The sequence below is a fragment of the Macrotis lagotis genome, chromosome 7 (genome assembly GCF_037893015.1).
Source record: "Macrotis lagotis isolate mMagLag1 chromosome 7, bilby.v1.9.chrom.fasta, whole genome shotgun sequence".
NCBI lineage: Eukaryota > Metazoa > Chordata > Mammalia > Peramelemorphia > Peramelidae > Macrotis > Macrotis lagotis.
This window is the reverse complement of record NC_133664.1, coordinates 35881416-35904053: the sequence shown is the minus strand read 5'-3', so window position 1 is coordinate 35904053 and position 22638 is coordinate 35881416. Positions and strand designations below refer to the sequence as shown.

Sequence of the window (22638 nt, the reverse complement as noted above, 5' to 3'; positions counted from 1 at the left end):
AATAGGGAATATTATGCCTTTCAATTTCATTTTTACTTTTTATTATTCTAGATTTATCTTTCACTTTTGTGTATTTCCAATTCCACTCTGTGGTCCTCTCTTTTGTTTCTTTGGTGAGGCTCGCCAGGCAGATTCAAGTTTTACTATTGTGTTAATTATTTCTGAGGTGCAGGCCATAAATTCTACTCTTACAATTCCCTGAATGACTAGAATGTTGGTATCATTGTTGGTAATAAAGATGTTTAGAAGGAGTAGAGAAAAATGAGGTCAATTCTGGATAAGCTGAACTTTTGATGCTTATAGGACATCCAATTCAGAATATTCAACAGGCAACTGGTGATGCTAGACCAGAGGTCAAGAGAAGAATCAGAGTTAAATAAATATAGTAATCATTGACAGGGAAATGATAACTGAACCCTTGGGAGCTTATGAAATCACTCAGTATATGTGTGTGTATATGTACATGTATCTGCATATATGTATTATGTAGTTAAAATAGAAAAGAGTCTAGAACAAAGCCTTGAAGGGAGTGATGATGACATGGATAATGAATCAACAAAGGAAATTGAGAAGAAATGGTCAAAAAGGAAGAGGAGAATCAAGAGGGAGAAAAGTGGAAGTCACCAAGTTGAATCAAATGATACAGAGAATCAAGAAAGATGAGGACTAGGGAAAGGCCATTAATTTTTGCAACCGAACAAATAGTGGTCAATTTGCAGAGAGCTATTTCAATTGTATGAGGTCAGGGACCAGTCTGCAGAAGGTTGAAGGAATGGAAGAAAGCAACTAAAAGGCTTTCTCAAAGAGTTTATTCAAAAAAAAGAAGAGAGATAAAGAATGATATAGACCTCCATGCTAAGATGCAGAAAGGGTTTTTAAAGAAAGAGGCCGGCCTTAGCAGGTTTACAGGCATTACTATTGAAGATTAGAGGGAAAAGAGGTGATGGCAGGAGCAAAAGAAACTGGAAAAGTATGGGAACAAAGGTGACTTTGAGAAACAGAAGGACCACCTGCTATCAAAGTCTGAAGTGAAGAAGATAGTTAAAAAAAAATGTCAGTTTTTAAGTTTGAGGTCAAATCCTCCTCCTTTAAGAGAGAAAAGGGAAAAAACATTGTGGGAGACATGTATGAAAAAACTTCTACAGTGAAATGAAGAGAAATTAATTAGCCAAGAATAGTAAGATTCTCTTGTGGTACACAAAGGCCCAAATGAAATCAGCTAATAAATTAGCATAAATTTGTAGTGGTCCAATAAGCATATTTTCATAATTTCTTCCCATTTTATCCAGTGGAAAAAAAAAAGGAACAGAGATGGGTTGCAAGGAATAATTCAAAGCAGGATTTGGAAAAGCAATATTGTGATTATCAAAAGGACATAGGACCTTTGACCACAAAAGGTAACAGAATAATCATATAGCAAGAACGAAAACCATAAACTGATTCCATCAAGGTACTGCCAGAAGCAGAAGAAGGTCTGCAGCACACTGAGTGGATGGCTCCTTGAGGTTATTGGGAAAGACAAGGAGAACCATAAAGGATGTACACATAAGAGAGGGACTGGGATCTTCATCGATGTAAGAAGTTACCAATACTGAGGAAGTTACAGAGCCATCAAAGTGTGATTAACTTTTGTGTGTATCAATCACTAAACACTAAAATATTTCTTTAGGAAGTATAACAATACACCTACAAAAAGAAAAGAATGACTTAAATGTCATTAAATATGTTCATTTTTGTAGCTGTAGGTTTTATATACTTATATATACTACACTTCCAAATACCCACTTCCAAATCCATCCCATCTTCATGTTATTCTTACCACTGAAATCTTTAATTGTATATCACCAAAAAACTGCTGTGAAAAACAAAATGCCACCACAACATAGGATCTAAAATAGTTGGTAGAGGGGTGGAAATAAGGAAAGAAGGGCAAGACAAAAAGGAAGCATAAAAGACAGTATGAATAAGAAGCATAGCAAACAACCATTCTGCTTCAGGAATACATATGCAGAAAGATGTTTAACATATTTGCATTGAACAGATATATAAGTTCTTTTTCTAGTTATCCCCTGAGGAATTAAATAAATGTTGAGAAATCTAGAAATAGACATACACATGCACATATAAAAATTATTGTCAGTGTATAAGTTACTGCTGTCCTGGGACTGCAATAATTTATGTAACATCTGTTTTCATATTTTTTCTCATTTTTTTCTAATTAACATGCATATTTAATGCATAAATGCTCAGACCACCTCTTTTTCAGCTGACTTTGCCTATTTTTTGAAGTTGTGTACTCCTGGGGAGTGTTCAGGATAGATGAAAACCAAAGTCTGATTAAAAACAGATTACAAGAAATGGAAGCAAACAAACAAAAAAGGTAACAAAACACTCACAAACACATTTTTAAGATCTTATAGATGGTCTAACTAAAAATTAGTAATTTAAAAAAAAATGAAAAAATCTGCCAAAAGCAGTTACGTCTTATTTTCAAAAGGGAATAAGATTTACACAAGAAAAACAAGCAATCTCTTTAAAATATTTTATTTTTAATCATTATAATTTTAGAAACCATGATTTCTGACCTACAGTGGATATAATTTTTAAGAAAATTTTTATATCTTACACAACTAAAATAAATGGTGATGTTACATTATAAACATCAAAAAATATAACTGTGCAATGTATTATCCTAATAGTCCTGAATAGTAGATTGATAATGTAAATATTCTCCAGATTTGTAGAGAATAAAATATTTGAGCAATCTATAAGAAAGTATTTTCATGAACCTGAAAACTTTGACTCTACATGTATTAGATTTGAATACAAATCACAGTTTAATTTATTTAATAAGATTTTTCTTTTCAATATAGTGTGATCAACCAATTATAAAATAAATAAAAAATATGCCAAATTACAATAGCTATTTTCTGTTATAATTCACTAGTTGAAGTGAATTATTATTTTTTCAATTACCTTCCCAGATTAAGCATCAGCTTTGGGCTGGAGGAAGTACACACTGATGTCCATTTGCTCAAAAAGAAAGCATGGTACAGCCCAGAGAAAACCACACTGGATTCAGGAATCAAATGACATGCATAGAGTTCATCTAATACTTAGGTGCCAGGCAGCTGGGGGATACAAAAATAAAAGTTCAGCATTCCTTGTACTCAAGTTCACATTCTCTCTAGAGGAGGCCACACTAACTTATAAAGTATGGAGAAAATATGGATAAAAAGATACAAGAGGAAAACACAACTTCAAATTTTACCTCTGAGGCTTACTACCCATCAAATGAGATGACATATTTAAATTAATTTGCAAAGCTTGAAACATGCTATATTTACTATAATTACCACTATACATTTACAAGTCATTGAACAACTCTGATCCTTGGTCAAACTCTCACCATATAAAACTTATAAATAGCAAGTTTGGGAGGTCTTTCCCTTAGTGGAAGTTCCCTATCTAAATCAGAGGTTCAACACAAAAATAAGAGTCAAACATACAGCAGTAATTATAAACAAAATACAATAAAACAAAATGAAAAGCACAAACAGAATAAAATGAACACAGGCACATAAAACTTAAGAGAGAGCTAAAGTTAGAAAGATCATTTGGAAAGGAGGGAAGAAATGAGTGAGAAATCAAAGAAATATTTAAATTGGATGGAACAGAAGAAATAAAAGGAGGGCAATCCAAAAGAAGAAAATGGTCCCAGAGAAGGAATGAAAAGGGGAAAGCAAGGGAGACTGCATGCGACAATGATATTGGTCTGATTCAATTGGAATTAAAATATGTAAAAGGTGATAATGAGGCTTTAAAAATAGGAGATTCAAGCCAGATTATAGAGGGACTGAAATTTATTTTATAGTTAATGGAGAAAATTAAAAAGAAAAATCTGTTTACCAAACCAATTATTAGAACAAAGCAGGTCTTGTCTAATACCAAATTTCTTGTTAAGGATCACAAAAATTCTGAGGGACATAAGCTCTGCTCCCTATTGACTTGTGAGATGTCTATGAATAGACAATTAATCTGAGAATTGTCTCTTAGTGATCAGGAGGGCAGAAAACAGAAAAAGAAGTAATCCAGAGGTTATCTCTTCAGACATCAGTTTCTTGTGTCTCCATTATATTTTATTTCAAAGTTTTTCTTAAAGATGATGAAAAAGGGTAAAAACCTTACTTGTACAAAAATATTCATAGCAGCCCTGTTTGTGGTGGCAAAGAATTGGAAATCAAGTAAATGTCCTTCAGTTTGGTGAATGGCTTAGCAAACTGTAGTATATGTATGTTATGGAACACTATTGTTCTATTAGAAACCAGGAGGGATGGGATTTCAGGAAAGCCTGGAGGGATTTGCATGAACTGATACTGAGTGAGATGAACAGAACCAAAAAAACATTGTATACCCTAACAACAACATGGGCCTGATGATCAACAATTTGGGGTTGTCTGCAATGGGGAATATCATCTGTATCCAGAGAAAGAACTGTGGAGTTTGAACAAAGACCAAGGACAATTACCTTTGATTTAGAAAAAAAAAGACAAACTGTTATCTTATTGTCTGATCTTGCTATCTCTTATACTTTTGGTTTCTTCCTTAAGGATCTGATTCCTCTTTCATCACATTCAATTTGGACCAATGTATTCCATGGAAACAAAATAAAGATTGGGGAGAGGGAAATAAAATTGGGGGAAAAATTGTAAAACTCAAAATAAATAAAATGTTTAAACAAAGTTGTTCTTAAACTGATAAAAGGCAAAAAAATAATAAACAAGATAATATTCACAATCACTACAAAGGAAAAAAGAAAAAAATCAAAATGTTGAACACTGCACAATTAAGACCATGTAAAGAAAATGCAAGTCCTTCCCTTCACTGAGGCACTATGGATTTGGAATAGTATGTATTGGTATAAACAGGAAAGGGAGGGAAATACTAAGATAACCAAAACACTTTTTACATATAGTCTCTAAAGTTTTTTCAGTTTTATTTAAAAGATTTAATTTTTTTACTATAGGAAGAAGGAAAATTCCTGGTAAAGTCTGTATATATTGAGAAAGAGGAACCCCATCTAAAATATCAGCTGAAGCCCTTACCCAAGTATTTTAGATTTTAATAGGGACCTTCCTTCAAAACAATTTGTGCTTATTTTCTTTAGTTACATTCTGTAAACACTTATACATGCACTTATTGGATATGGATATAAATAAGGATATGGATATGGATATCTATATCTATATATATCATACAATTCATCTTGCCCTCACCCACAAATGCACCACCTCCATGTTCATGAACACTTATTGTTCAGTCATTTCAGTTATATCTGACTCATGACCCCATTTAGGTTGGTTTATTTTTTTACTTTTTTTTGGCAAAGAAGCTAAATTGGTTTTGCCATTTTCTTCTCCAGCTCCTCTTACAAATGAGGAACTGAGAACAACAGGGTGAGGACTTGCCCAGGGTCACACAGTCAGTAAGCCTCTGAGGCCAGATTTGAATTCAAGAATCTCCCCAATTTTAGGACCAGTGCTCTTTACACAGCACCACCATGCTGTTCTAACTGACTGGTGCTCCAATTCTCCTTCTACCTAATATTTATTCCTGTTCTTGCACCACAACATGCTCTCTCATCCCTTGAATCTTCCACCATCTCTGAAGACACCATCCCTGCACTAGCTACTTGTGCCACTGTCCCCATCTTGAAACCTTTTTGAAAAGTTCAATTGCACATCTTCCTCTTTTTGAGTACTTATCCTACTATCCTCTCACCAGGGATGCCCTAAAAAAATCTCAATTTTGGATCACTCCCATTATTTAGGACCTTCCCTTCAACTCACATGCTACTAAGTAAAAGCAAAGAAAATCGTGAATATATATATATATATATATATATATATATATATATATATATATATATATATGTATCTCCACTAGAAACTTGAGCTTCCTATTTTCAACTATCTTCCTGCTTCAAAGGCAATCCTTAATACACTGAGCATTGAGTCATGATCCCATTCATCACAGAGCAGCTTGTCCAAACTTGCTCCCATGATTCCCCCACCACAGTCAGCTGAGAGTTTTGCTTTATATTGTACTGAAAGAATTGAGTGAGTCAAATAATTTCGTCTCATTCTCTCCTCCTTAAGTCACAAAACTCAGATGCATCCTTTCAAAATCTCCTCCTTCACTCTTCTCTCATCTCTTAGCAGTCAAATAATGCACATGGCACAAGTGACAGCATCCCATCTCATCATCTCCAAGAGATGATCACATCTATCATCCCTAGATATCTTCAATAGAATGTTTTTCTTCCCTTATACATCTACCTTCAATCTCTCCTTGACTTACAGGTTGCTTTCCTGCTGCTCACAAACATGCCCATGTTTCTCCAATCCCTAAAAAACAATCTCATTTTATCTTTTCATCCCCACTTTCAACCCATACTTCTCCACTGTTGGCAACTAAACTCGAGAAGACAGTCTACAGGGGTGGCTAGGTGGCATAGTGGATAAAGCACCGGCCTTGGAGTCAGGAGTAACTGGGTTCAAATCCCGTCTCAGACACTTGATAATTACCTAGCTGTGCGGCCTTGGGCAAGCCACTTAACCCCATTTGCCTTGCAAAAAAAAAAAACCTAAAAAAAAAAAGAAAAAACCAGAAGACAGTCTACAAACATGTCTCCACTTTCTCTCCTCTTACTCTGTTCTTAAATCTCTACAATCTAACTTCCAATGTCATTCAACAATTGCATTTTTAGTACAATACTGAATGGTGAAAATGAACATCTATCCTTCATCCCTGATCTTACTGAAAAAGCTTAGAGTTCATCCTCATTGCTGATAATACTCCTTTTTAGACAGAGACTTCTTATAGTATGTGTGTGTGTGTATGTATGTATATATATATAATTGGATCTGAAAGTCTCCAGCAAAGAACTTTCTGTACTAAGGATTTATAAAATAAAACTTTATTTTTTCCAATTACAAGAGAAAAAGATTTTTAACAATCATTTTTTCAAAATTTTGACTTTCACATATTCTCCCTCCTAGTCCCCTCCTTAAAACTATAAGCAATTTAATATAAGTTATACAAGTGCAATCAAGCAAAAATTAAAAAAAAAATTCTCATATTGGTCATGTTGGAAAAAAACAAAGACTAAAAACACAAATGCAAATTAAGAAAATGGAAAATAGTATGTTTCCATCTGCATTCCTAATCCATCTATTTTTTTCCTCTGGATGTTGGCAGCATTTTTCAACACGAGTTCTTTGAAATTGTCTTGGATCACTGTATCACTGAGAATAGCTAATTGTGAGATGATCACAGTTATATTATCATACAATACAGCTATTAGCATGTATAATGTTCTCCTAGTTCTACACATTTTAACTTTTCATCTGTTCAGGAGATTCTGAAATCATCCTGCTCATAATTTAATATAACATAAGAATATTCCATTACAATCATATACCACAACTTGTGCAGTCATTCCTCAATTGATAGGCATACAATACTCCTCATCATTTAAAGAAAAGTTCCATTTATTTCTAAATGGGTGCTATATTTTGTCAATAGTTTTTTCTGCATCTATTGATATAATATGACTTTTGCTGGGAGAGCTATTGATTTAGTCAATTAAGTTTAGAATATTCCTAAAATTGAACCAATCCTGAATTCCTGATAGAAGTCCTATCTGATCATGGTGTCCACTCTTTGTGATAACTTGCTGTAATCTCCTTGTTCTCCTTGTTAGTATTTTATTTAAAATTTTTGCATCAACATTGGTCAATAGTTTTCTTTTTTCTGTTTTTTGCTCTTCCTGGTTTGTTATATTTTTGTCACAGAAGGGGTCTGATAGAATTTCTTCTTTGTCATTTTTTAAAAGACATATAATATAGGCATTAACTGTTTTTGAAACATTAGGTAGAATTTGTAAATCCATCTTACTCTGAAATGTTTTTCCCCCCTTCAATCGTGGCTTTTTTCAATTTCTTTTTGTAATATAAGATTATTTAAAAATTCTATTTCCTTTTCTGTTAATTTGGTCAAAATATTCCTGGGAGTTTTCATATGGGAATTTCTTTCAGAGGGTGACCAGTGGATTCTTTCAATTTCTATTTTACCATCTAGTTCTAAGATATCTGTGCAGTTCACCTTTATAATTTCTTGAAATAAAATAGCTGGGTTTTTTTTAAAAGCATGGTTTTTTGGTAGGCCAATAATTTTTAAATTGTCTCTATTCAATTTATTTTCTAGATCCACTGTTTATAATATGGAATAGTTTACATTTTCTCTACTTTGTTAATTTTTGACTTTGCTTTATTATTTCTTTAAATCTCATGGAATTAATAGCATCCACTTGCCAAAATCCAATTTTTAAGAAAAAACATATCCTTCTATTATTAAATTTATAATATGACACAAATGGCTTCAATGTTAGACAAAGATATAAAATATAAAAAAGATGTAAAAATCTGAACATCTTTACAAAGATGTAAAATCTGAAAAAAGCTAGCAATTCAGAACATCATTTATTAAAAAAATCCAAGTGGTTTGTTTTTCTTAAATACATAAATAAAGAAGAACTTTTAAAGACCAACTGACATGTTTGAAGATAAATACAAATTTGGGATATGTAGATTTTGGATGTTCAAAATTAATAAAATGCATATTCTTTTAAAAAACATTTTATTGCAAAGTCTGCCTTTACCATAAATTCAAAATATGTTTTCCTATTCAAACAAGCATTAGTAGAGTTATCCATTCAAAGAATGGTGTCAGTAGGTTCCAACTTAATTCAAAACTTTAATGAATTATTGTCCTGACTTGATTCCCCTAAATTTTAAGCCTTGGAATCATATAACAAACAAATAGGAAGAAGAAGCTTTCTTCTTCTTTGTTTGACTCAGAGAGAATGAAAACCAAATTTTAAAACACGCAAACATTTTCTTTATCATCCATTATAACCTTTTCTGCACTTTTCACCTAGGCTGCTAGGAAGTAGATTATATAGGATTATGTTCCCAAAATTACATTTTCTCTCTCTCTCTCTCTCTCTCTCTCTCTCTCTCTCTCTCTCTCTCTCTCTCTCTCTCTCTCTGTCTCTCGCTCCCCAACACAAGACACCAGACTCTCATTTTTACTTCTTTTCATCTCCCCCAAAATCTCTCCATAAAAGTTGTAATTAGCTATGTATTAGGATAAATTCAAATAGCAAACTAATTTAAACTACAGAAGAAATGACTGCTTGTCCATTTTCTGAAAGATATCTGCCTTTTATTCATTCATATAAATATCTGATGGAATTCCAGAAAGTAAATGTAATGAAATGCTTAGAGATGGGGATCACTCACTCCACTGACAAAATGACTTTGGGATAAAAGACTCTTGACTATTCTTGCATTACATAGTCTTTTGTCTTCTTTTAATATCATAGGTGCTTCCCTCATTCTGGCCCAAAATGGACTATATTGGAGAAAAGGTAGAAAGTGTTTTTAAATAAAATATTCAAAAGTCAGGGACAATTGATAAACATAATAAGGAATAATTATATATTAGCAACAGCTTCTAAATTATTAGGAATAAGTAAGGCAAGAATATGTTGGATATGTGAAAAGTCTAAATGATTAAAAATTATTAAACTTAAAGTACTTTAAAAAGAGTTCAAAAGGACAAGAAGGCGGGTTTAGGAAGAAAGAGGAAAAGATAAGATGAAGGCCTGGACTGAATCATTAGTGGATACAAAGGCAAGTGCAGAAAAGTCTCTAACGTGTCTAAAAATGTTCTGCTAACTATTAAATAATGAAAGACTTAGAAAATAAAAAAAATTATGGTCTAAATTTCTATAAAATTTTCTCAATTTTTCAGAGTTGTTATATTAAGGAAGTAGTATAGATATAGTTTAGATTTTAGTCAAACATTTAATAAATTATCTGAAGCTATTCTTGTAGATTTAAAAAAAATAGATAAAACACATTCTAGCTATAGTAATGAGACAAGAAAAAATTGAAAAAATAAAAAGGGACAATGAGAAAACATAACTTTCACTTTTTGGACATGATAGAAAACTCTTGAAAATCATGTAAAAATATAGCTGAAATAATCAGCCACTTCAGCAAAGTTTCAGATTATAAAATAAACCTAGATAAAACATTGTTTCCATACAAAAACCTAGAAGCAAGAAATAGAAAGAGAAATTCCTTTTAAGATAAGTGCAGAAAATATAAGACTTGGGAGTCTACCTACCAAGAGAAGCCCAGGGATTATATGAACATAATAACTACAAAACACTTTTCACAGAAATAAAGACAACTAAACAATTGGGAGAAATATTAACTGCTTATGGCCAGAACAAGATAATATAATAAAAATGATAATTCTATCTGTTACTTTAGTCATTCTGTGCCAAATCAACCAAACTACCAAAGAATTGTTTTACAGAGCTAGAAAAAATTGCAACAAAATTCAACCCAAAAAACAAATTGTCAAGAATATCAAGGGAATCAATGAAAATAATGCTAAGGAAGGTGGCATAGCAGTTTCAGATTACAACAACAAAGCAGTAATCATCAAACATTTTGTTACTGGCTAAGAAAAAGAATGGCAAGGGGCAAGTAGGTGGCGCAGTGGATAGAGCACTGGCCCTGGAGTCAGGAGTACCTGATTTCAAATCCCGCCTCAGACGCTTAATAATTACCTAGCTGTGTGGCCTTGGGCAAGTCACTTAACCCCATTGCCTTGTGAAAAGGAAGGAAGGAAGGAAGGAAGGAAGGAAGGAAGGAAGGAAGGAAGGAAGGAAGGAAGGAAGGAAGGAAGGAAAGAGAAAAAAGAGTGGTGGTCAGAGGAATAGATTACAGACACAATACACAGTGGCAAATGACCATCATAAAAAAGAGTTTGATTTAAATAAAAAAGATCCAATGGGAAATGGCTCTACAAGTTATGGTACCTGAATACTATGGAATATTATTCTTTGATAAGAAACCATAAATAGTCAGACTCTAGAGAAACACGGATCTGATGCTGAGTGAAGGGAGCAGACCCAAGAGAACAATGTACACATCAACAATATTGTGAGATGATCAACCTTTATGGAAGCAGCTCCTCTCAGCAGTTCAGAGAGCCAGGACAACAGTATTTGAGCGGTTATGGACAATAACTATCCCCATCCAGAGGAAGAAAAACAAAACACATACACACACAAACACACACACACACACACACACACTCCAAATCTGATGAAAACTTTAAAAAAATTATTTCTTATGTATCTCTTTCCCTTAATCCTAAATACTCAAACTGAAAATAACTAATACTAATCTATAAACAAGTTTATCAAAATATGTATGTATAATGTTAATGTAACTGTACACTGCTGAGGGGAGGGGAGTGGGAAGGGAGAGTGGAAGGATATTTTGAAACTTGAAAATATGCATATGCAAATGTATGAAAATAAATTATCAAAAAATAAAATAAAAAAATAAAAGCTTAATTTAATAGTAAAAAAAAAAAAAAAAACAAAAGATCCAAAATTTTGGGTTAAGAATTAACATTTGCCAAAAACTGCTGAGAAAACTGAAAAGGCATAAACCAACATCTCATTCCGAATCCCAAGATAAGGTCAAAATGAATAAATCATTTCAATATAAAGTGTGAAATCATAAGTAAATTAGGAAAATCACAGAAAAACGTTCCTGTCATATCTATGAATTACCAAAACAGAGATAAAAGGAAGAAAAATGAAATTAAAAAGCTTTTGCACAAACGAAAACTAATGCAGTCAAAATTAGGAGGAAAAAGAAAGTGGGCAAAAAATTTTTTGCAGCAAGTTTAATCTGATAAAGGCCTCACTTATCAAATATATAAGGAATGGACCAAATTTTGAAAAGTTGCTTGTCTTCTCAGTGTGGTAGGGAAGGATGGAATTTAGAATTCAAAATTTTAAAAATAATTGTTAAACCATTTTAAATATAACTGAAGGGGCAGCTAGGTGGCGAAGTGGATAAAGCACCGGCCTTGGAGTCAGGAGTACCTGGGTTCAAATCTGGTCTCAGACACTTAATAATTACCTAGCTGTGTGGCCTTAGGCAAGACACTTAACCCCATTGCCTTGCCAAAAAAAAAAAAAAAATATATATATATATATATATATATATATATATATATATATATATATATAACATAACACTGAAAAATATTTAAATAAAGATTTTATAAACTTTGTCAAAGATATGACTCTAAACATTTACAGAGGGAAGTTATAAGGGGCAATCAAACCAAAGGTAATCAAATTAAAAGACAATCAGAGTTCAAAAAATTTGAGTTAAACTTAGGATAATTAAATTTAAGTGAAGTCTTGCACTTGGATTAAAAAAAATATCAGCTTCTCAAATATAATACAAAAAAAGTTTAAAAATCAGATTGCCTGGGGGCAGCTAGGTGACACAGTGAATAAAGCATCAGCCCTGGAGTCAGGAGTACCTGGGTTCAAATCCAGTCTCAGACACTTAATAATTACCTAGCTGTGTGGCCTTGGGCAAGCCACTTAACCCCGTTTGCCTTGCAAAAAAAAAAGCAGATTGTCTGAAAAAAATTAGTACAGATTTTAGTGAACTATAAGATCATTACAAGTCAATAGTGTGATAGGGCAGGGGAGAAAGCAAATGCAATTTTAGGCTCCATGAAATGTTCTGAAACAGGGAACAGAAAGCATTCAGAAACTATATAGTTTGGGTTTGTTTTGAGGTTTTTGGGGGGTTTTTTTTGGTTTGGCCTCATTTTTTTGTTTTAGGTTGGTCGACATTTAAGTAATGTGAAACATTTTAAATTTTAAAAATGAGAACTGGATAACAAAATCAAGGGTGCTTAATTGGGGGGGGGGGCACCATGGAGTTTAAAAGGAATTTCAAATACCAATATTTGAAAGAATTATATATGGAAAGGGAAGACCTGTTCTGATAATTCCCATAGAAAAAAACAAGAATCAAGTATAGAAGTTACAAAGAAACCAATTAAAATCTATAAATTTAGATTTGAGGTAAGAAACTTTCCAAGGAATGAGAACTCTAATGTAGTAGAATGGAATACCTCATGAGTTAGGCAGATTTCCTCTCTTTGGAGAATTTCAAGGAAAGCATGAATTTTTCCAACTTAGATTTCTAAACACTTCTTGAACTAACAAAAAAAAAAATTACACCTAAAAAATACAACAAATGTAACTTGGGGTATAAAAGAAACCAATAATAAAAACCAAAACAATAATAATGTTCAAAAGTAGACAGAAAGCAAAATGAAACAGAATTTGCATTGAAATTGTACCAAGAGGGAGGTGGCCAGAGTTCTAACACTCTCATGATTGAGCTAAGAAGTCACTCACATTAAATTATATTTATTAGTTTTCTCTCTGAAACAGGCAAATTAGTTTTTCTCTTGAAATTCTCTTAAATGACCTAGGTATATGCTATTATTCCAATAAGAATAGAAGCTCTTTAACAGCAAAGACTGTTTTTAAGTTAAAATCGCCAGTGCCTACATTGGGCATATAACAAATGTTCCTTTAATTGAATTAGCTCTTATAATTCTACATATAAACAAAGAATGGCCATATCAGCCTCTTTTCTAGCACCATTGCTACTTGCAAGTGGCAGTCTCCCTACAAATATTGTACAATGCATATGATCACAGACAGGGATTCAAATTATCTAGGTTTGGTAATTTCAGTCAAGAAGCAATTACTATATATCAAACATTATACTAAGCACTGTGGAACACAAAGAGAGTCAAGATAGTTCAAAGCATCTGTATCAGAAGGGATTTTAGAGGGACTGGAAGAGGAAACTAGGAAGCAAAGATGAAGGGGAACAGCCAGAGAAACATCAAGAGCAGTGACTGGGAACCTCTGGTCAGCAGGCCATATTGATCTGGTGTTGCCAAGGCAAATGCAGATGGGACTCAAAATTTAATAAATCTAGAAGCTTTTTAGGGATGAATTAAATGTTTGACCAAATATTGCCTGCAAATGGTGTTATCAATATCCAAATGATCCATGGCAGAATAAAGGTTCCCCTGATCAAGACTGTATCATTGGATCAAAGAATATCACAGGGATATAAGAAGACTAGAAGAGGAAGACAGCTTTTAATTTTGATCTGAATTGAATAAATAGGTGGAAGAGATAACCAGACCTCCTCCTTAGTAAGTTAGGGGGAGGGGAGGGAGAGGAAAGGGGTGGGGAGAGACAGACAGACAGACAGACAGACACAGAAAGAATCAGAGATAGACAGAGACAGAGAAACGGAGACAGAGAGAGAGAGGGACTGTCTTGCTGCAAAGAAGGCCTAGTTGAGGTTTCATAAAATAAATTTGCTGTGGATTCAGTCAGCTCAGTTTCTTCAATTTCATCCAGTACTGTAGGGAGGAGGAAAGGCATGTAGTTGCTGAGAGACTGATCTAGTCTGAGGGTTGGCAGGACAAGATCTTGAATGCGATAAGGAGTCCAGAGACCAAAAAGTAAAGGGTAGAGTGAAATGGTATACCGAAGGAGATGAGGAAGGGAGGAGAGCATAGCAAGTGGAGGGTGATGGCTTGGGAAAGAATTGAGGGTGCAGAAGGAGGGGAAGTCCTAGTGACAATGAAAAACAGATTTTGGAGTTGCAAGGCATAAGGAAGAAATGGAAAGTGACAACAGATTGTGATCAGATAAGAATTTCAGAATTTATGAATAAGGGTGCAAATTATATGAGATCAGCTGTCATCCTTTAAGAATAAAAATTAATTTAAGCATGAGTGTTTATATATGCTCTTCCAGGGTGGGCTTGACTTGGACAAGTCCACTGGTAGTTAGGTTTGATACAAAAACAGAATGAGGCATGTTAGGCCATGAAAAAAGTTATTAGGGTGAGTTATCAGGATAGTGAATCAACTAAAACGATTGACTTTCCCTGAGGGCCCAATTTGTTATCATGTAACACAAATTTGTAGATGGTCCAGTGAGCAAAGTTTTAAAATTTTCTCTAGTTTTGTTCAGTATCATATGAGTAGGAGTGAAAGAAGGGGATGGGGGGAGAGATTCAAAGATGGGTCTTAGAATAGCAAAAGCAACACCCAAATAAGGAGACAAGGGACTCTCAAGACAACAGCACAGAGTTGAAATGGTTCACCAAAGGGTGAAGATGGGGAAAGGAAGAGTTTAACCAATGCAAGAGTGATAATAACCTGGGCAATAGATTGGAGGTCAGTCATGAGGACATGAGGGGGAGGACAAACAGCAAGGTTGGAGACTAAAAGACATAAGGACAAGTTTAATCACAATTGATAATAATCAAAGGCATTTCAGAGTTGATGAGCATAGAAGTGGAACACTTTATGGGTATGATCACCCTGAGGAATGGTAGAAGACTAGTTCACAGGAAAATGAGTGAACTGAGGAAATGGGAAGTTAACTTGTTTGAAGGAATATCAATAATTTGTTCAAATCCTCTTAGTATGAAGGCAGGAATCTGAAAACAAAGAATGTTAGACAAATACTGGAATCATTGACAAAGGAAGAAGTTCAGTAGATAATAGCTATCAGAATTTTAATTTGTGGCAATTATGAGTTGATTGAATCTCAAAGGAGGAGAGATCAGTGAGAGATGATCTTAGCAGGAGAGCCTGGAAATGGCAATGAGGAAGAAAAACTATCTCATTCCTACATCATGACCAAAATGTCATTGGAGTATAAGTTAAAGCACAGCTGCTTGAAAGATATAAAAGCAAAACATGGGACATCAGAAGAGAGTGTTTTCAGAATTTTGGCAACAGGAAATTCCAAAAATTATGGTGGCATTCAATGGAGACATACCTGGAAAATTATACACATGCAGCCAAGGATGCTACATTTCCAGTATTCGATTTTCCCTCAATCTTCTTAGTACTCTCAGCTCACATCCAGTGACTTATATCAGGACCATGCTAGGGAGATAAAAAAAACAAGGGTAAAAGTCACTTTCTAGGAAGCTAACAACAAAATAATTCTTTACAACAGAATACTTCTTTAATCAACTACATCAGCAAGAGGTTGTATGGCACTGCTGATAAAGAGCTGGTCCTAGACTGAGACAGAGTGGGGTTCAAGTTCTACTGGTGATTGAGACTAGCAGTAGGACAAAAGCAAGGGCAAGGACTCTGAGTTGGACTAAGACATTTTGATTTGTGTGTATTCTCCAGCCAATGACAAAATAGAATAAGAATTTTTAAAATGTTAATTTAACAAATGTGCTAAATTAATTTCATTACAAATAGGAAACTGTGGCCTACTGCAAATCAATCCTTTGAGCTTCCTTGTCAAGTGAACATTCCACTGTAATCATGATATTAAAGCTTAATTCTTTATTACATAGATCACACATAACTATAACCTTCTTATTTATAATATTCATAAAATTCTCTTCTCTCAAATTCTCCCGGTTCACTTTTCATCAAGTATGATCTAGCACTAAACTAGATTTCAAAACTTATATCTAACCTATATCAGGAAATTACTTAAAGAATGAGAAAACCAAATTCTCCTTTTATCATTTTATGATTGAACCTATTTACAAGTAATTAATTTTGCCCTTAACTGCTTAAATCATAATCCTTTGTCTCTGAACTTAGATCAGAGTTCAGCTGAGATATAATGACTTAAGTTGTAAAATTTCAGTTCTGTCACACGGAATTTTGCCAGCTGTGGAGAACGTATGAGAATGCAAGGGGGTTTGAGCCTGATATCTTTAGAATATCTGTCTGGTTTGCTGCCCAAAACTCTGAGCCACTATCTCACACCTGGACTCAAACAAAGAGCATGTATTAGTCTGATGAGAAAAAAAGAGGGGTCATTGATAGCCCTTTGGAGCAAACTTCCAATTAATCATGCTGCTTTCTGCACTTCAGCTTTGTAATCAATCATACTGCCCTTAATCCCAGGATGTCATCTGTCCTTCTCTGTTCTTTGTTCTGTATTCCCCCAAACCTACCTAAAAGGAACTATCATTTTACTCAGTCTTTGGCATTAATGATGACAAGACACTGATTGATATATATATAAGCAAGCCCTCATTAATAAATGATATCTTGCTCAAAGATTTGCCTCAATTTTCACCTTTGTTAAAGTTAAATGACTGCAACTTCATGAGAAGAGACTACAGGAAGGGATGTCAAGAAGTTGAGTCATTTCTGTTTTGAAATTGTTCCCAAGTGGTAGATTGCAATTCTGTAAGAACAAGTCAGAATTTCTCCCTAAAAAGTTCATAAGGATAGCAGGATAGATGCAGATGAACTGACGCCCCACAACCACTTCATAAAGAGCTAGAAAATACACTAGAATGATTCCTGTTGAGGAAGTCCAAGAGGGAAAAAAACCACTTGTCCTTTTCCTAGCTCTATCAGCACGAGGAGATAGAGAAGTCAATGGACCCAAGGGATGAAGTTTGGACAGAAAGGTTCCAAATGTCACCTTCTATCATAGGGATTAAAAGTGGACCAAGTTTCTGTATGAGGGCAAGAAAAGGTCCCCAAAACATAGAGAGGGTCCTAATTTTAATCAAGGAGCAGGAATAAGTGCCAACATGGAGGCTCCAGGGCCAAGTGAGAGAAGCAGGCCCATGGCTATACCCTAAGGATCCATCAATCCACATTTCTTAGGTGCTAACTTTGTGCCAGACATTGTGCTCAGTAGTAAAGACACCAATTCAGAAGCCACAAGCATTAGTGGGATTCTGACTCCAGAAAGAGGGCAGCACCTCTGAAAGCTGAAAAGGAATAATTAGAATGGGAATCCAGGAGTCCATGAGGAGCCAGTAGATGTATCACTGCCTTCTGGTGGCTCTTGCTAGGACATGTGTTATGAATATTCACGACTGGAACCTGAAAACCAGATTGAGCAGTGGCAGTGGTGGGGGGTACAGATTAGACTCGACCATGGATCAGACTACTTTGGGATCCCTCAGAGCCCACTAGTCTCCAGGTAAAGATGTCTCTATGATCTTGAAATAACAAAACCTTCCAAAAACCTGAGAAAGTGGTAGAAGGACCCAGAGGGAACAAGCTCAGCCCAGATACTACTTGGACAAAAGTAAAGTGTCCAGTTCAAACATAAAATCCAAAGTAGGCTGAAGAATGAGCAAGTGGAAAAATAACTACACCTTACAAGTGCTCTTATGGTAACTGGGATGTTTAAGACCCAAATCTTAAAAATTACTCCAAAATGTAATTACAAAACTCTCAAAGAAGAACACAGTTTGGAAACAAATTCAACTAGAATTTTAGAAGAAATGAAAAAAAGTTTTAAGATGGTTATATAGAGGCAGCTAGGTGGTGCAGTGGATAGAGCATTGGCCCTGGAGTCAGGAGGATCTGAGTTCAAAGCCAGCCTCAGACATTTAATAATTACCTAGCTGAGTGACCTAGGGCAAGTCACTTAACCCCATTGCCTTGCAAAAACTAAAAAAAAAAAAAAACCTAAAAAAAGTTATAGAAATTAAATAAGAACACTAAAAGAAAAAAGGAATGACTACTAAGAAAGCATTGTAAAGAGAATTAAAAACTTGGCAATGGAGATAAAACCTTATCTAAGGGGGATAACTGCCTGCAAATCAAAACAGATCTAATAGAAGGCAACAAATTAAAAAAAACAAACCACATGAAAACAAAGTCAAAAGATTGGGGAAAATCTTATATAAAAAACAACTACTTGGAAAACACAGAAGGAAAAAATTGAAAATCATAAGACTACTTCAAAGTCAGAACCAAAATCTTAAATCTTGAAACTTTAAAACTACTCAGATCTCTTAGAGTCAGAGGAAAAATATGGAAATAAGAATTTACCAGAAGCCTCGTGTAACACCAAAAAAGTCCCAGAACATAATGGCTAAAATACAGGGTTTCTAAGTCAAAGAAACCATAAGGAAAGCAACCATAAGGAAAGAACTAAAATATAAAAGAGCCACAGTCAAGGCCACATAAGATTTAGTAGCTACTATTATAAAGGTTTGCTACTATTACAAAATTTAGGGGGTCTTGAAACAAAATATTTCAAAAGACAAAAGATTTACAACAAAGAACAACTTAACCAACAAAACTCAGTCCAATCCTACAGAGACCAAAAAACCCATGTATTTTAAATGAACAATAACTTCCAAAAATTCAATATGAAATGCCCATAGCTGCAAAGAAACTCTGAAATACAATTGAGGAGAAACAAGAGGAAATGAAAAAAAGCAATCATAAGACACATTTTAAACAAAGACAAACTGTTACATTATAACGGGCAGATCATACCTGAAGGCCCTTATAATTCAATGATCAGGAGTCATAAAGGTAATCCAGTAAGACAGGCTAGGAGTGGGATATGTGAATTTTAAGTTTTAATGATCTTAAAAGAATAAAAAGAATAGGGAAGAAAAAATGTAGTAGGGAAAGGAGAAGAAAGATGTGTAAAATTAACTCATAATTGCTGGGATGAGTAGAAGATTTATAGCATAAAGGAGAAAGGAATGGGCAAAGTGGGTAATCACTGGCCATCTTAATTGATCAAAGGAGGGAAATACACATTCAGAATTGGGTATAGAAATACATTTCACTCAACAAGAAAATAGGATCAAAAGAGGAATAGAAACAAAAGGGGAAAGGGATTAAGAGGAAGAGTAAATTAAAAGGGGATTAGTTCTAAAGAAAACAAATTCTAAGAAGGCTGAATTATGAAGAGAGGTTTATCAGAAATTAAAGATAAGAACTTACAAATGTGCTTTGAGTGACCTAAGAAAAAGAAGGATGGAGGATGAGAAGATTGGCTGTACAAAGTAAAACCTAAAGCATTGGGGCCAAGTAAACTGCTCTTTCAACATCTTCTTTTATTTTAGGAGTATGGAATGGAAGAGACACAAAGAGAAGAAAAAGTATAAGACAATAGAAGGGAAGGAAATAGATAATTAACCATCAGAGAGCTATGAATACAAAAATAAAATTAATAAATTTCTATGAAAAAGATCATTTATTCTTCTTTTTTAAGTTTTTTTGATATTTTTCTATTACAAAGGTCTCTCATAAGAAACAAAGAGAACTGATTCAAATTTATAAGAAAAACATTTCCCAGTAAATAAATGGTCAAAAGACATGAAGATGCATTTTAGCAGAATAAATCTAAGCTATCAATAGACACATTAAAAAAAACCTCTAAATCACTAATTATTAGTGAAACACAAATTAAATCAACTCAAATTCTAGTCATCAGATTGGCAAAGTTGATTAAAAAAAGTAAAATGGGGGGGCGGCTAGGTGGCAAAGTGGATAAAGCACCGGCCCTGGAGTCAGGAGTACCTGGGTTCAAATCCGGTCTCAGACACTTAATAATTACCTAGCCGTGTGGCCTTGGGCAAGCCACTTAACCCCACTGCCTTGCAAAAATCTTAAAAAAAAAAAAAAGAAGTAAAATGACAAATGTTTGAAGAGCTGTGCAAAAAAAGCTACATTAATGTTCTTGTGGCAGACCCATGAAATGGTTGAGTCATTCTAGAAAACAATTTGGAATTATGCACAAAAAACTATCAAACTCTTCTACTAAACAATATAACTACTAGGTCTATAGATCAAGGAAACAGCAAAAGGACCAGCATAAAAATATTGATAGTGTCCTGCTTGAAGAGATAAAGAACTGGAAATTGAGGGGTGCTCATCAGCTAAAGAATGGTTGAACTCACTATTATTATGAATGGAATGGAATACTATTGTTCTGTAAGAAATGACAACAGGGATGATTTCAGAGGAGACTGGAAAATTCTGTATAAAGTGATATGGAATGAAATGAACAGAATCAGGAGATAATTTAGACTGTATAAACAATATTATAAAAACAAACGACTCTGAAGCCAGCCATGATTCCAGAGGGGTGATGATGAAACATGCTACCCTTCTCTTGATAGACAGGTAATGAACTTAAGAATACAGATTATTTTTTTATTTTTGGATAGAGTCAACACAGTGTTTGTAACAACTTTCCTCCCTGTCTACCTCAAGAAGAAAGTAATAAGGGGAAGGGAGGAAAAGACAAGAGAGAAAAAGGAATTTTGTTGATTAAAAATAATAATAAATTTAATTTTAATAAAAAGGTAATGAGTTGTATCAAATTTTAGATTTCTTATGATAGATTCAGAATCATCTAGACCTCAAAAGGTAAAATATTATTAAATTTGTTTTTAGTTTGTGTCCGTACACTTCACTCTGGCAATCTGAACTACAAAAGTCTTCAAAATTGCCACGTTCCTCAGCATTTGAGAATACAAACATATATGTTCTTAAGATTTCTTTTAAGTCTACCTTTAAATTTGTTGTACTAAAATGAGAATATGTACATGTGAAGAAATTTTTTTGAATTCCACTTGTTACAAACTCAAGACATTGTCCATAATTTTATTTCTTGCTCTATCCAAATTCTCAGTTCCAAACTTATTAAATTATTCTGCATCTCATTAGCTGTCTCTCCTTATGTTATTCCATTTGTTTCTAGTTTCTACCTTTTTTCTAGTGATTGCTTTACTGTAACATCACCTGCCTGTCACCTTTTATCCCACAATTTTCTAAGTCAAATTGCAAAACAAGGAGCTCAAATCACAATGAGTAATCTCATTGTGATAAACAAGTAATTTTAGATAAAATAAAGTAATTTATGAGGGAGAGTAGAAGAAATCTAGTCACTGTCCATGTCATTCTGTACTGGCGAAGATGATTTAGTGATCAGAAAACATAAATAGCAGCATTAATTAAAATGTGGTATGGTAAAATGGGTAAGATAACAGAATTATGATGAACTCACACATTCAGCTAAATAATTATCTACTTTGTGAATCACAACTGAAGCCAAGATGGTAGAGCAGCATAAAGAAAACCAACACCCTCCAAAAAAGAAGGAAAAAAAATTCTTCCAAGCAAATCTAGAAAACATGCTAGATTGGATCCTGATAGGGAAATACAAGAAAGAAAAAAAAAAAAAACAATGCATCATTTTCCTAGTACAAGAAGCTAGAGATAAACTAAGAAGTCTGGAGTGAGGTCTGGGCAGGAGCAGAGCACTCTGGAGGCCAAGTTCAGAGGTGGCATATCATATAAGAGGCCCAAGTTCATAACCTTAGCTAAGTATAGGAACAAGTTCCAACTGGAAGCTATGTGTCCACTATTGGCTGTGGGTCAAAGATGCAGGATGGAAGGAAGGGGATGAAAGAGGATGTTGGGGTGGGATCTGTACCCAGGGTAGTGTTTTGAAATAAAGAATAAGCCCTGGAGGATATACCAAGAGCAAAGTAAGTTCAGAAGTTAGCAGCAGCCAAGTGGTTCGAACCCCAGGGAAAGAGAGGGGTCTACCTCTCTACCCAAGCTGAAATGCACAGAATAACTAGAGTAAAAATCCCTGAGTAAAGAAATTTGTGTCACTGAACCAGCAAAGTTTCCCAGCCAGCCAAAAGGACATGAGTCTTAAGTTGCTCAGACCCAAACACAGGTCAGGAATTTGCAGAGCTCAGGTCAAGGAGGACAGCAATCAAACTGGCCTGGATCCTGCAGATCCCCAGAGTGAGTTTTTCCTCGAGATTTTAGAAAATCATAACACTAAGGCAGCTA

At 34.3% G+C, this 22638-nt stretch overlaps 1 protein-coding gene across 1 annotated transcript in view; it reads right to left on the bottom strand.

Annotated features, from left to right (window-relative positions):
* TBC1D5 (TBC1 domain family member 5) overlaps window positions 1-22638 on the bottom strand; it is a 577752-nt gene that overhangs the window by 416799 nt on the left and 138315 nt on the right. The window contains exon 5 of the mRNA XM_074195734.1: window positions 15854-15963. The gene's annotated coding sequence lies outside the window, so the exon portion shown is untranslated. The remainder of the gene's footprint in view (window positions 1-15853; window positions 15964-22638) is intronic.